Genomic DNA, 12,903 nt, shown 5'->3' on the forward strand with positions numbered 1-12,903 from the left:
TAGAAATGGTAAATAAATGACAAAGTACACTAACTATGATAGACTTGTGGAATTGATTTTTACAGGTGGAAATGCAAATGTTACAGTAATTTCAGTAAGGTATTATCCATTCTCTGAATTACCTATAAATATGTTTTGATTTGCAGGCAATTGGAAAATTACATTCCAAGAAGCCTTTTAAAGCTAATTATTGTCAATAAGCCAAGAAAATTGTTTGAACATATTTTTAGATCTTTAACTCTGAGTTGCTCGCTAAGAATATTATTAAAACAGTTAAATATAATCAGAATAACATTTTGTTTCTTTACTGGTTTACTGAAGAAGAAAAGAATTTTAAAAGCAGAATCAAATCTATAGATACAGAGAACGGATGGTTGCCTGAAGGGAGGGGTTGGGGATGGGTAAAATAGGTGAAGGGGAGTGGAACATACAGACTTCCAGTTACGGAAGGAATAAGTCACGGGAACAAAAGACACAGCATAGGGAATAGAGTCATTGATCTTGCCATAGCATTGTATGGTGACAGATGGTATCTACACCCATGGTGAGCACAGCATAACATAGAGAGAAGCTGAATCACTATGTTGTACACCTGAAAATAATGTAACATTGTGTCTCAACTATACTCCCAAAGAAGAGCTTTGTTTGTTTTTAATCTATGAGTTCTTAGTTGCACAACTTTCAGGCGACAAAAATCAATGTTGATGGGATATTTGCCCAGGGTCCGAGGCCATCCTCCTACATGAGACAAAATGCAAATAATGTCCCTAATTAAAGCAGGATGAAAAGTAAATACACATACACACTGGAACTTATACATTCAAACAAGAGTCATCATTCAAAATAAATCTAAAAAGGTGCACAATTCCTTCTAGTCGTACATACGTATTATTTTCAAGGTTTTTGCCCCTCTTTTCTTCCGGGCGGTTGAGGCAGAGAGGAAGGCAGGGCAGGCCACTGTCTCAGTGGTTGCTATGAGCTTCATGGAGACTTCTGGCCCAAGACTGGTTATCTAACGTGATTAATGACATATCCATTAGAACTAGCTCCAAATGACTTTTCATTGTTTCTACTAAAGATGTGCCACCATTGAGGACCCTGACCTGGACAAATTAAGGCAAATCAAGTCACTTTATCAGTATTTGTTTCTTCATCTGAAAAATGATGAAGGGGGATTAGACAGATGATCTCTAGGTCCCATTTCAGAATGACATTCTAAGACTCTGTAATCTCCTGTGCTAACCTAATTCTACTTATATCCTACACCTTGAAAATGTAGAATTCATTATTTTAACTCCTTTGATTTCAATAAAAAACATAAATTACCGAAATCCCACATTCATATCATAACAACACATATGTATATACATACATCTTATGTATGTGCATATGTGTGTGTATAACATAAGTGATTATACATTTATATTTAAAATACATGGGAAATAAGAAATATCTACTAGTCAAAACACAATTTAATGTGGTCAGTTTATGTTACTTTGTTGTTACATTCTCTCAAATCAAGACCTCTAAGAGAGAAAGTAGGGAAGTAAATTAACATGTGTTAAAAATTTCCTAACAATGATGGGGCACCTGGGTGGCTCAGTACGTTAAAGCCTCTGCCTTCAGCTCAGGTCATGATCGCAGGGGCCTGGGATCAAGCCCCACATCAGACTCTCTGCTCAGCAGGGACCCTGCTTCCCCCTCTCTCTCTGCCTGCCTCTCAGACTATTTGTGATCTCTCTCTCAATCTGTGTCAAATAAATAAATAATAAAATCTTTTTTAAAATTTCCTAAGAACAAGTATTCTGTTGTTTTAGGGTAGAATGTTTTTTGTATATCTATGAGGTCCATCTGGTCCAATGTATCATTCAATGTTCTTGTTTCTTTATTAATTTTCTGCTTGGATCATCTGTCTATTACTGAGTGAGAGTGGTGCGTTAAGATCCCCTACTATTAATGTATTCATATCAATATGACACTTTATCTTGATTAACAGTTTTCTTATGTAGCTGGCTGCTCCTGTATTGGGGGCATAAATATTTACAATTATTAGATCTTCTTGGTGGATAGATCCTTTAAGAATGATGTAGTGTCCTTCTTTATCTCTGACTACTCATTCTTCTCGCGTGCACATGGAACTTTCTCCAGAATAGACCACATACTTGTCACAAATCAGGATTCAACCAATACCAAAAGACTGAGATTATTCCCTGCATATTCTCAGACCACAATGCTTTGAAACTGGAGCGCAACTACAAGAAAAGGTTTGGAAGGAATTCAAACACCTGGAAGATAAAGACTACCTTGCTTAATAATGTTTAGGTCAACCAGGAAATCAAAGAAGAACTTAAACAATTCATGGAAACCAATAAGAATGAAGATGCTTTGGTCCAAAACCTATAGGATACAGCAAAGACGGTCCTAAGGGGGAAAGACATAGCCATCCAAGCCTCCCTTAAAAAACAAACAAACAAACAAACAAACAAAATAAAATGAAAAATCCAGAATACATCAGCTGTCTTTACTTCTTGAAGAATTGGAGAATCAACAGCAAATTAAGCCAATTGCCCCACATAAGAAGGGAAATAATCAAGATTAGAGCAGAGATCAATGAGATAGAAACTAGAAATACAGTAGAGCACATCAACGAAACTAGAAGCTAGTTTTTTGAAAGAATAAATAAGATCAATAAACCACTGGCCAAACTAATCCAAAAGAAAAGAGAGAGGACCCAAATTAGTAAAATTATGAATAAAAAGGGAGAGATCACAATTAACACCAAGAAACAATCAACGGAAATTATTACTGACAGTTATATGCCAATAAGTTAAGCAACCTAGATGAAATGGATGTATTCCTGGAAACTATAAACTTCCAAAACTGAATCAAGAAGAAATTGATAACCTGAATAGACCAAGATCTAGTAACAAGATTGAAGCAGGGATCAAAAACCTCCCAAAAAACAAGAGCCTGGACTGGACCAATTCCCTGGGGAATTCTACCAAACATTCAAAGAAGAAATAGTATCTATTCTCCTGAAGCTATTTTTAAAAATTGAAGCAGAAGGAAAACATCCAGACTCTCTTTATGAAGCCAGCATTACCCTGATCCCCAAAACAGGCAAAGACCCCACCAAAAAGGAGAATTTCAGACCAATATCCCTGATGAACAAGGATGCCAAGATTCTCAACAAGATCCTAGCTAACAGGATCCAACAGGACATTAAAAAGATTATCCACCATAACCAGGTGGGATTTACCCAGGAGAGGCAAGTGTGGTTCAACATTCACAGACCAATAAATGTGATAGAACAAATCAATAAGAGAAGAGAGAAGAGCCACACGGTCCTCTCAATTGATGCAGAAAAAGCATTTGACAAGATATAGCATCTGTTCCTGATTAAACAATTCAAAGTATAGGGATAGAAGGAACATTTCTCAACTTCATAAAATCTATCTATGAAAAACCCACAGTGAATATCATGCTCAATGAGGAAAAGCTGACAGCATTCCCTTTGATATCAGGAACACAACAAGGAGGCCCACTCTCGCCACTCTTGTTCAACATAGTATTAGAAGTCCAAGCAACAGCCATCAGACAACAAAGAGAAATAAAAGGTATTCGAATTGGCAATGAAGAAGTCAAACTCTCTCTGTTTGCAGATGACATGATACTTTATATGGAAAACATAAAAGACTCCATCCCCAAACTACTAGAACTCATACAGCAATTCAGTAATGTGGGAAGATACAAAATCCCACAGTACTGTGGGAGGATAAAAAATGTAATCAGTTGCTTTCTTATACACTAACAATGAAAATATGGAGAGGGAAATTAGAGAATCAATTCCATTTTCTATAGCACCAGGAACCATAAAATACTGGGAATAAACCTAACCAAAGAGGTAAAGGATCTGTACTCAAGGAACTACAGAACACTCATGAAAGAAATTGAAGAAGACACAAAAAGATGAAAGACCATTCCATGCTCATGGGTCAGAAGAATAAATATTGTTAAAATGTCTGTTCTGCCTAGAACAATCTATACTTTCAATGCCATTCTGATCAAAATTCCACTGGCATTTTTCAAAGAGCTAGAATAAACAATCCTATACTTTGCATGGAACCAGAAGAGATCCCAAAGTGCGAAGGAAATGCTGAAAAAGAAAAACAAACCTGGGGACATCACATTGCCTGATTTCAAGCTTTACTACAAAGCTGTGATCACCAAGACAGCATGGTGTGGGCTCAAAAACAGACACATAGACCAGTGGAACAGAGTAGAGAGTCCAGATATAGACCCTCAACTCTATGGTCAAATAATCTTTGACAAAGTAGGAAAAAATATACAGTGGAAAAAAGACAGTCTCTTCAATAAGTGGTGCTGGGAAAACTGGACAGCTATCTATAGAAGAATGAAACCTGACCATTCTCTTACACCGTACACAAAGATTAACTCAAAATGGATAAAAGACCTCAATGTGAGGCAGGAATCCATCAGAATCCTAGAGGAGAACATAGGCAGTAACTTCTTCAACATCAGCCATAGCAACTTCTTTCAAGACACGTCTCCAAAGGCAAAGGAAACAAAAGCAAAAGTGAACTTTTGGGACTTCATCAAAATCAAAAGCTTCTGCACAGCAAAGGAAACAGTCAACAAAACAAAGAGGCAGCCCATGGAATGGGAGAAGATATTCACAAATGACAGTATAGACAAAGGGCTGATATCCAAGATCTATAAAGAACTCCCCAAACTCAACACACACAAAACAGATAATCATGTCAAAAAAATGGGCAGAAGACATGAACAGACACTTCTCCAAGGAAGACATACAAACGGCTAACAGATACATGAAAAAATGTTCATCATCACTAGCCATCAGGGAGATTCAAATCAAAACAGCATTGAGATATTGCCTTACAACAGTCAGAATAGCCAAAACAACAAGACAACATGTGTTGGAGAGGATGTGGAGAAAGGGGAACCCTCTTAACACTGTTGGTGGGAATGCAAGTTGCTACAGCCACTTCGGAAAATAGTGTGGAGATTCCTTAAGAAATTAAAAATAGAGCTTCCCTATGACCCTGAAATTGAACTATTGGGTATTTACCCCAAAGATACAGATGTAGTGAAAAGAAAAGCCATCTGTACCCCAATGTTCATAGCAGCAATGGCCACGGTCACCAAACTGTGGAAAGAACCAAGATGCCCTTCAAAAGACGAATAGATAAAGAAGATTTGATCCATATATACAATGGAGTATTATGCCTCCATCAGAAAGGATGAAAACCCAACTTTTATATCAACATGGATGGGACTGGAAGAGATTATGCTCAGTGAAGTAAATACAGCAGAGAGAGTCAATTATCACATAGTTTTGCTTACTTGTGAAACACAAGAAGTAACATGGAGGACATGGGGAGATGGAGAGAAGTGAGTTGGGGGATATCAGAGGGGGAGATGGACCATGAGAGACTGTGGACTCTGAGAAACAAACTGAGGGTTATGGAGGGGAGAGGGGTTGGGGGTTTGGCAGGCCTGGTGGTGGGTATTAAGGAGGGCATGTATTGCATGGAGCACTGGGTGTGGTGCATAAACAATGAATTCTGGAACACTGAAAAGAAATTTTAAAAAATAAATAAAAATTTTAAAAAATTTTCCTAAGAGTTAGGCAATGGCTAACAACCGTTGTTTGTTAATCACCATGATCTACAAAGGCTCCTGGAGTCATAAAGTCTACTAATTACTTCCCAAAAAAAACAAAAATTTTTAAAGCAACTTTTAAACACCACCTAGCTTTAACCAACCCACTACTGACTCTGTTCCACTTAATTTTCCCTTTAGTTTACTCTGTATTTCAACACCTCAATAGGCACACCTAATTTCCAGAGTTTTGTGGGTATCAAGTATCAGCAAACAGCTTTCACTCTGCTATGGGACTTCCTACCATGCTTTATCTGAAGAGACACTAAGTGTATACAAATACAAATATAAATTCTAAGCTCTTATGTTCCAAGTATTTCTTTGCCTATTTTCATTAAATTACAAAGTTCATAAGCACAGATATGTCAGCTAACCAAGTCTGTAGGACAGGGTGCTCCCCTGTTACTCCAGCTCAAAGCAGTATATTTTGAACATAAAATCTTTGATACTTGAGATAAGTATTAAATTTACCTGAGAGGTTTCAATTTTAAACCAAATCAGTGTTTCATTTCTCACTTGCTGGATTTTTCTAACTGTTTACCGATGAAAAGAACGCTGTGTGCACCGAACCATTCAATCCATTTTGGTCGGATGTATGATATTTTCCTTTCTAACAAAAGTGCCTGTAAGACCCAGGGCTGCCCCATGCTGTTTTTTTCTTTAATGTAAATTACCGCTGTGGACTGCCACTTACAAAGTTCAGTCAATAGATAAATTTCCTATGTCCCCTCCAGTCTTTCTGAGGGTAATTTCTCCAATCTAGCAAAAGCAGCTAGCTATAAATGAGATTTCTACCTTTAAAACAAAACAAAACATACAAACAAGCTGATTTACACTGAAAACAATGGAACTCTTAGGGAATTATGGGCAGCTGAGCTGATGGCTCTAGGAGGAAACTGTTGTGGGTACAATGTTGCCCACAGCCAGTTTTTTCATATCTCTGAATTCCTGCTTGTGATGGTAAAGGAGGAACAAAGAGGAAAAAAGATGGAGAAATATTGCATTGCTATATAACCACAGATCAGAAGAAGGGAAAGATGTCAATGAGTCTAATAAGACATAAGCAAACAAATATTTATCTGAGCCTTGAGGAAATGTGCAAAAAAAAAATTAATAAACAGAAAACTAAAAACTAAAAAACAAACAAACAAAAAAACACCCAGCACATGGAATCATCAGAAATTCATATCCTGGTGAAAGCAAACATTAGCTGTTTGCAATACTAAGAAGATCCACTTGCCCTGTCCATGTCTCGGAAATTCTTAGGACAGCAGCATCCATAATACAACTGAGAATCTTTAGAAGCGTGCTCGGCTCATCATTGACAATTATGATGCCCAATTCTGCTTTTTAGGAGATATTATGATGTTTTTCTAATATACTTGCACATCTCAGAAATACCTTTTCAATGACAATATCTTAAAGTTCATGAAAGCAAAACAAAAAACAAACAAAAACCCCTAATGATTAAAAACCAAAAAAGAGACATTTGCAAAATTTTGCAAGAATTTGCAATTTTTATTTGCAAATGATTGTCTACAACAGCTCTTGGTAATTTCCCCTCCCGCAATAAAAGGAAGGGTCAGAAAAAAAAAAAAGCTACCTTTGAACACCCCGTAGCTAGGACCTACACGCTGTCCCTTGTTGCGTTTAAGTTTCCTTCCTAAGGCATAGCATTAATCTGAAGAACTCAACTGGGGTAACACAAATACCCCCTTTTTGGCTCTGAGGAAATGTATGTATCTACGCCCCTCCCCAAGTTTAGGATTAACACAGACCACAAAAAAAGTGAAGTGGGAGAGGACTTGAGAGGGAAAGATACAGAGACAGATGGTGTGATGGGTTGAATTGTGTCTCCCCTCACTCTCAAATTCGTAGGCTGAAACCTTAAGCCTGAATGTGACTGTATTTGATATAGGGCTTTGAAGGAGGTAATTAGGCTTAAATGAGGTCATGGTGGGGCCCGAATCCAATAAGGCCCCGTCCTTCTAAGAAGAAGGGTGCAGTGCTGCAGAGGCACAGATGAGGCTATGTGAACACAAAAAAAGATGGCCATCTGCCAGCCAAAGGAAGAGCCCTGAGGAGAAACCCACCCTGCCAGCACCTTGATCTTGAACTTTCAAGCCTCAGAATGGTGAGAAAATGCATTTTCTGTTGGTTAAGCCGGTGTGGTATTTTGTTATGGCAGCCCTAGCAGACTAATGCATATAAGGGGGGAAAAAATGAACAAGCACAAAGAGAGGGGGGAAATAGCGTGCATTTTTTTTAAATGACTGAATTTGTTACAGTAAATAGGAATGGGTATAAATCGAAGATAGATTTTTGACCATGCTCTGAAAAGTTGGGCTTCTTAAAGAAGATTGATCAGAAAGCCTGAGGACCAGAAGGCTTTCCTCGTTCCCGTGCCTGTAATGGAAAGAAGCTAATAACCTCCTACCCCTAAAAACACTCTGAGATATAAGGACAGAATATTCCAGTGAAGACAATCTGCTTTTCGCTCTCTTCCCGCTGTTGAAACTTTTGCCGCAGTTTGGGAAGTCTTGGCGGCTCATGCTCGTAGAAATGGCCTGAAGCTTGTCAATTCATTGTTTAAATCACTGGACACCTATTGGGAGGTAATAGAACCTGACAAATTGATGGGCTCTAATAAAGCCCAGCTCTAGAAATAAAATGGATTTAATTATCAGTCAAGTGTGTATGGTTCAGATGAGGTATGTTCAAGCTATTCTATAGGATTTCAGGAGAGTGTCAGAAGTCATTTTCTCAGAGAAACGGTGTTACTAATTTGGGTTTCATACTTAGTGTGATTGTAATATTCTTGTTTATAACTCTATATCCACTTTCTGGCTATGGGGGCCATGTCCTGTTTATCTTTCCCCTGACCTCCCAAGGTCCCAATACCTCACTTGTTCACAGCAGCTGTACATGCTTTTTTATTCAAACTTGACTCAATTAAAGTTTGTGAAGTGAGACAGTCTATCAATCAATCAATCACATTTAATGAGAACATCTCTGTGACAGTACGTACACCTGAGCCTTCCTTTCCTTCCAGCCGAAGGTGAGTTCCTTGGCAGTTCTGGGATGATCTGTTTAGCAAGCACAAGGATCAAGGGGGCATTCGCATGTGACTGATGCTTATGGGTTCGCATAGACTCATTAGCCCATCATTTAACGGTGATATGATTTCTTCCTGCCATTCACTTAGAGTAGCTTGTTTAAGTTTTCCCTTTTATTTCTTTTACTTTTACCGTGCAGATGCAGATTCCCATTTGAGATGTTTTAGTATCTAATTATTTATAAACTTCTGATGTGCAGATCCTGGAGCCAAGCCTGCTAGAGGTAGATGAAGATTCATCACATGACCCTAGGCAATGTCACTTGCAAAATTTTCCATGTGACATTTACGTGAAACAACCAGATTTTTAAAATGTTAGTCACTCCTTCTATAATCAATTTTTGGGACTGGTTTATATTTGAGACACACTGCAGTATTTAATAATGAAAAATAAGATTCACCTGATTCCTCTGAAATGAATTAGCCTATTTGTCAAGTTACTTTATTTCTGACGATTAACATAACTTTCTTAGATTTTTTTTTATTACATGCATGTACTTTTGATAGTAAATGTGTATTTACTAAATGTGTATTAAGATAACTTTTCTGCTATCCTATAATCCAGTAATCACACGAGCGGATATTTACCGCCAAAATACAAACACACTAATTCAAAGTGATACACACACCACTATGTTTATTGCAGCATTATTTACAATAGCCAAATTAAGGAAGCAGCCCATATCCATTGATAGATGGATAGATGGATAAAGAAGATGTAAGGTAGGTACAGATCTAAATACAGATATGATGGAATGTTATTCAGCCTTTAGAAGGAATGAAATCTTGCTATGAACGATGACATGGATGGAGCTACAAAGTATTATACTAAGTGAAATAAGTCAGTCAGGGAAAAACAAATACCATTTGATTTCACTCATATGCGGAATTTAAGAAACAAAACAAACAAGCAAAGGAGAAAAAGAGAGCGAGAGAGACAAACCAAGAAACAGACTCTATAACTATAGATGAACAAACAGATGTTATCAGAGAAGTGGTGGGTGGGGGTTGGGGGAAAGAAGTGATGGGGATTAAAGAGGACACTTACTATGATGAGCACTGGGTAATGCACAGAATTGTTGAATCGCTATATTGTACACATGAAACTAACACTGTATGTTGACTACACTGGAATGAAAATTCAAAACTTAATAAAACAATAACTTATCTGTTTTTTAATGTTATACGCATACATTTTATAATGATATATATAATTAAGTTGAAAAAAAAAGTCAAATAGTATAGAAAGTAAAGATTTTCTGAAATGCTACCATTTAAGTTCCCAATCCCAGACACATTACCCAATCCTTCTACCAATGAGATCAACAATCTGTATGTATTTTCCATATATTTCTCCCTGTTCATAAAACCATTAAATAACATGATGGTAATGAGGAGTGGCATTTTTGTTGTTGTTATTTCATGAAAATGGGGTCATAGTATATATACTTCCCTCCCCTTATTTTTTTTACGTGATGATATATCCTGAAAATCCCTTCAAACTGACTACTAAAAATCTCATTCCTTTTAGTGGCTATATAGTATTCCCTGGTATGGATCAGCACATTTAATTTTTTCTTTTCCTGATAAATTTCATTTTTTTCTAATTTTTTGAGCACTGCAAACAATGCACACTAAATAATATGCACACATAGCCTTACATATATTGGTGTTTTTATTCCCAAGATTGGTATGTGTTTTTAATTTCAGTAGATGGTTTTATAAATCTAATTCTCAAGCATATGAGGACATAAATCTAGGTCTCTGTTTTAATGATTTGTTTTTTATATCTATGCTATTACCACAAGGTTTAATTCCATGAATTTATAGTATGTTTGTACATTTAATTTTTTTTAATATTTTATTTATTTAACAGAGAGAAAGAGATCACAAGTAGTCAGAGAGGCAGGCAGAGAGCGGGAATCAGACCCCCTGCTGAGCAGAGAGCCTTATGTGGGGCTTGATCCCAGGACCCTGTGATCACGATCTGAGTTGAAAGCAGAGGCTTAACCCACTGAGCCACCCAGGTGACCCTGTACATTTAATTTTTAATCAAATATTCAGAAATTTAATGAGGCAAGTATTAGTCTACCATTCTTTTTCATACATTTCTTGGCTAGTCCAACATTTTTAATCTCCCAAATAATTTTTAACATGCTAATATCTTATTTCAACAAACTACAAATGAAAAATAAGATTCACCTGATTCCTCTGAAATGAATTAGCCTATTTGTCAAGTTACTTTATTTCTGACGATTAACATAACTTTCTTATCCATAGGTATCCTAATTAAATTCCACCTAACCCACTTATTTTATAAAATATTTAATATTAATTAAATATGTGCAAGAACATATAATTTTTTTTCCAAGTGACCACATCTTGTCTATGTCCTTAAATAAGATTTTATAGCTTTCTTCATTTAGACCCCATACTTCTCTTGCTAAGTTTTTATCTAAGTATCACATAGCTCTCAACATAGTTCTTATATTTAGAAATAGCACCTGTTTTCATAAAGCTAGGTCATCATCATTATAAACTTCTAAGAATTTTCAATATCCTGCATAAGTAAAATTTCCCCCAAAAGTGGGGGTGCGAAATGTTCTGGTTATCAATTACTGTTGTGCAAATTATATCAAAATACAGTAGCTTTAAACAAGTACCATTCTATCTTTTCTCATGATTTTGTGGGTCAGAAATTCTGGAGGGGCTGAGTTGGCCTATTCTCCTGTTCTAGTGGTGTCCAGTAGCATTCTGTAGTGACACTCACCTGAAAACAGGGCTGATTTGAAGGGTCTATGCAGGTTTCACTCACAAACTTCTTATTTTGACAAGGATGGCCATCAGGCAGGTCTCAGCTAGGCGTTCTCCCTCTCTCTGTATTTGCAGAGCCTCTCCACGTGGTCTCTCCAGAAGGATAGCTGAACTTCATACGTGATGACCCGGGTCTGCAAAAGACAAGGATGGAAGATTCCAGTCCTCTTAGAGTAGTCTCCAAACTAGCATCACTTCACATCTGTGACATTCTACTGGCCAGTCCAGGTTCAAGGAAAAAGTAAGCAAACCGTACCTCTCAGTGGAAAAGACGTCAAAGAAGTTCTGACCATCCTTAATTCACCACACTAACCTTTTATTTTTCCAAATAAACAAAAAGCAAAATGACTAAGAGATCTAGAATCATCAGTCCTGCTTTAAGAATATTCTGGTGAGGTGAGGAAGGGATGCTTAGATTTCAGTTGCCAAATTTCTTAGTCCCAAATTTCTCCTGTAACCTCAAACCTGATGAACATTTTTGTTAGCCATGTAGAAATAAAACCAAAATAAGGTAGCCAATTCAGGCTCCTTCCCAGATAAGTACCTTTGTGGTTTTTGTGATAACCTGATTCTTTCCTGACTGCCAGTACCATGTGCTAGCGCAATACAAAATAAGAATTCAGCATAGGACAAAACCCTACTTCTAGATCCACCTTAATACTTGTGTCCAGAAGAAGACATCTGTAGACTCTACCACTGCTGCCTCCTATTTTTGCCTACTGAACACAGCTACAGGGCCTGGAAAAAGGATGATGATTCCTAACACAACAAACACAAATTAAACAGAAATAAACTCAAATAATCACTAGAATGTCTCTAGGGTAACCAAGATCATGTGGCTGTAACTACATGAACCCAGGCCAAAGTCACTAAAAAATGCATTCACTGCCCTATCACTAACCCATAGTACAGGGAAATAAATTTATCTGAAAACAATTCTATGGATAGTAATGCTTTAAGTAGAGGACATTTGAATAATAGCCTCAGCTGCTCCATTGGTCACAAGTAGAAGAAAACCCATTTTAAATAAGCATATATAGGTTAAAAGATTTTACTGGATGAACTAAATGATAATTTGAGAAATAGTTTGGTGTATTAGGGCACTTTTAGTTACATGTAATGAAAACCCCACCCCAAATGGCCAACACCAACACCAAAAAACCCATTGTTGTTTTATATAACCATGAATTCTAAGATAGGGTATCTCTAAGGTAAGTTAATTCAGTAGGCCCATTCCATCATCAAAAATAGTGGTTCTTACATTTTGCCTC

General features: G+C 37.0%; 1 long non-coding RNA gene across 1 annotated transcript in view; it reads right to left on the reverse strand.

The window, feature by feature from the left end:
- The window catches only part of LOC132025166 (uncharacterized), a 138,782-nt gene extending 127,037 nt beyond the window's left edge, over positions 1-11,745 (reverse strand). The window contains exon 1 of the long non-coding RNA XR_009406445.1: positions 11,589-11,745. This is a non-coding gene — a long non-coding RNA (uncharacterized LOC132025166). The remainder of the gene's footprint in view (positions 1-11,588) is intronic.
- Between the last annotated feature and the right edge of the window lie 1,158 nt (positions 11,746-12,903).

This window comes from Mustela nigripes, chromosome 9, assembly GCF_022355385.1.
Source record: "Mustela nigripes isolate SB6536 chromosome 9, MUSNIG.SB6536, whole genome shotgun sequence".
Taxonomy (NCBI): Eukaryota; Metazoa; Chordata; class Mammalia; order Carnivora; family Mustelidae; genus Mustela; species Mustela nigripes.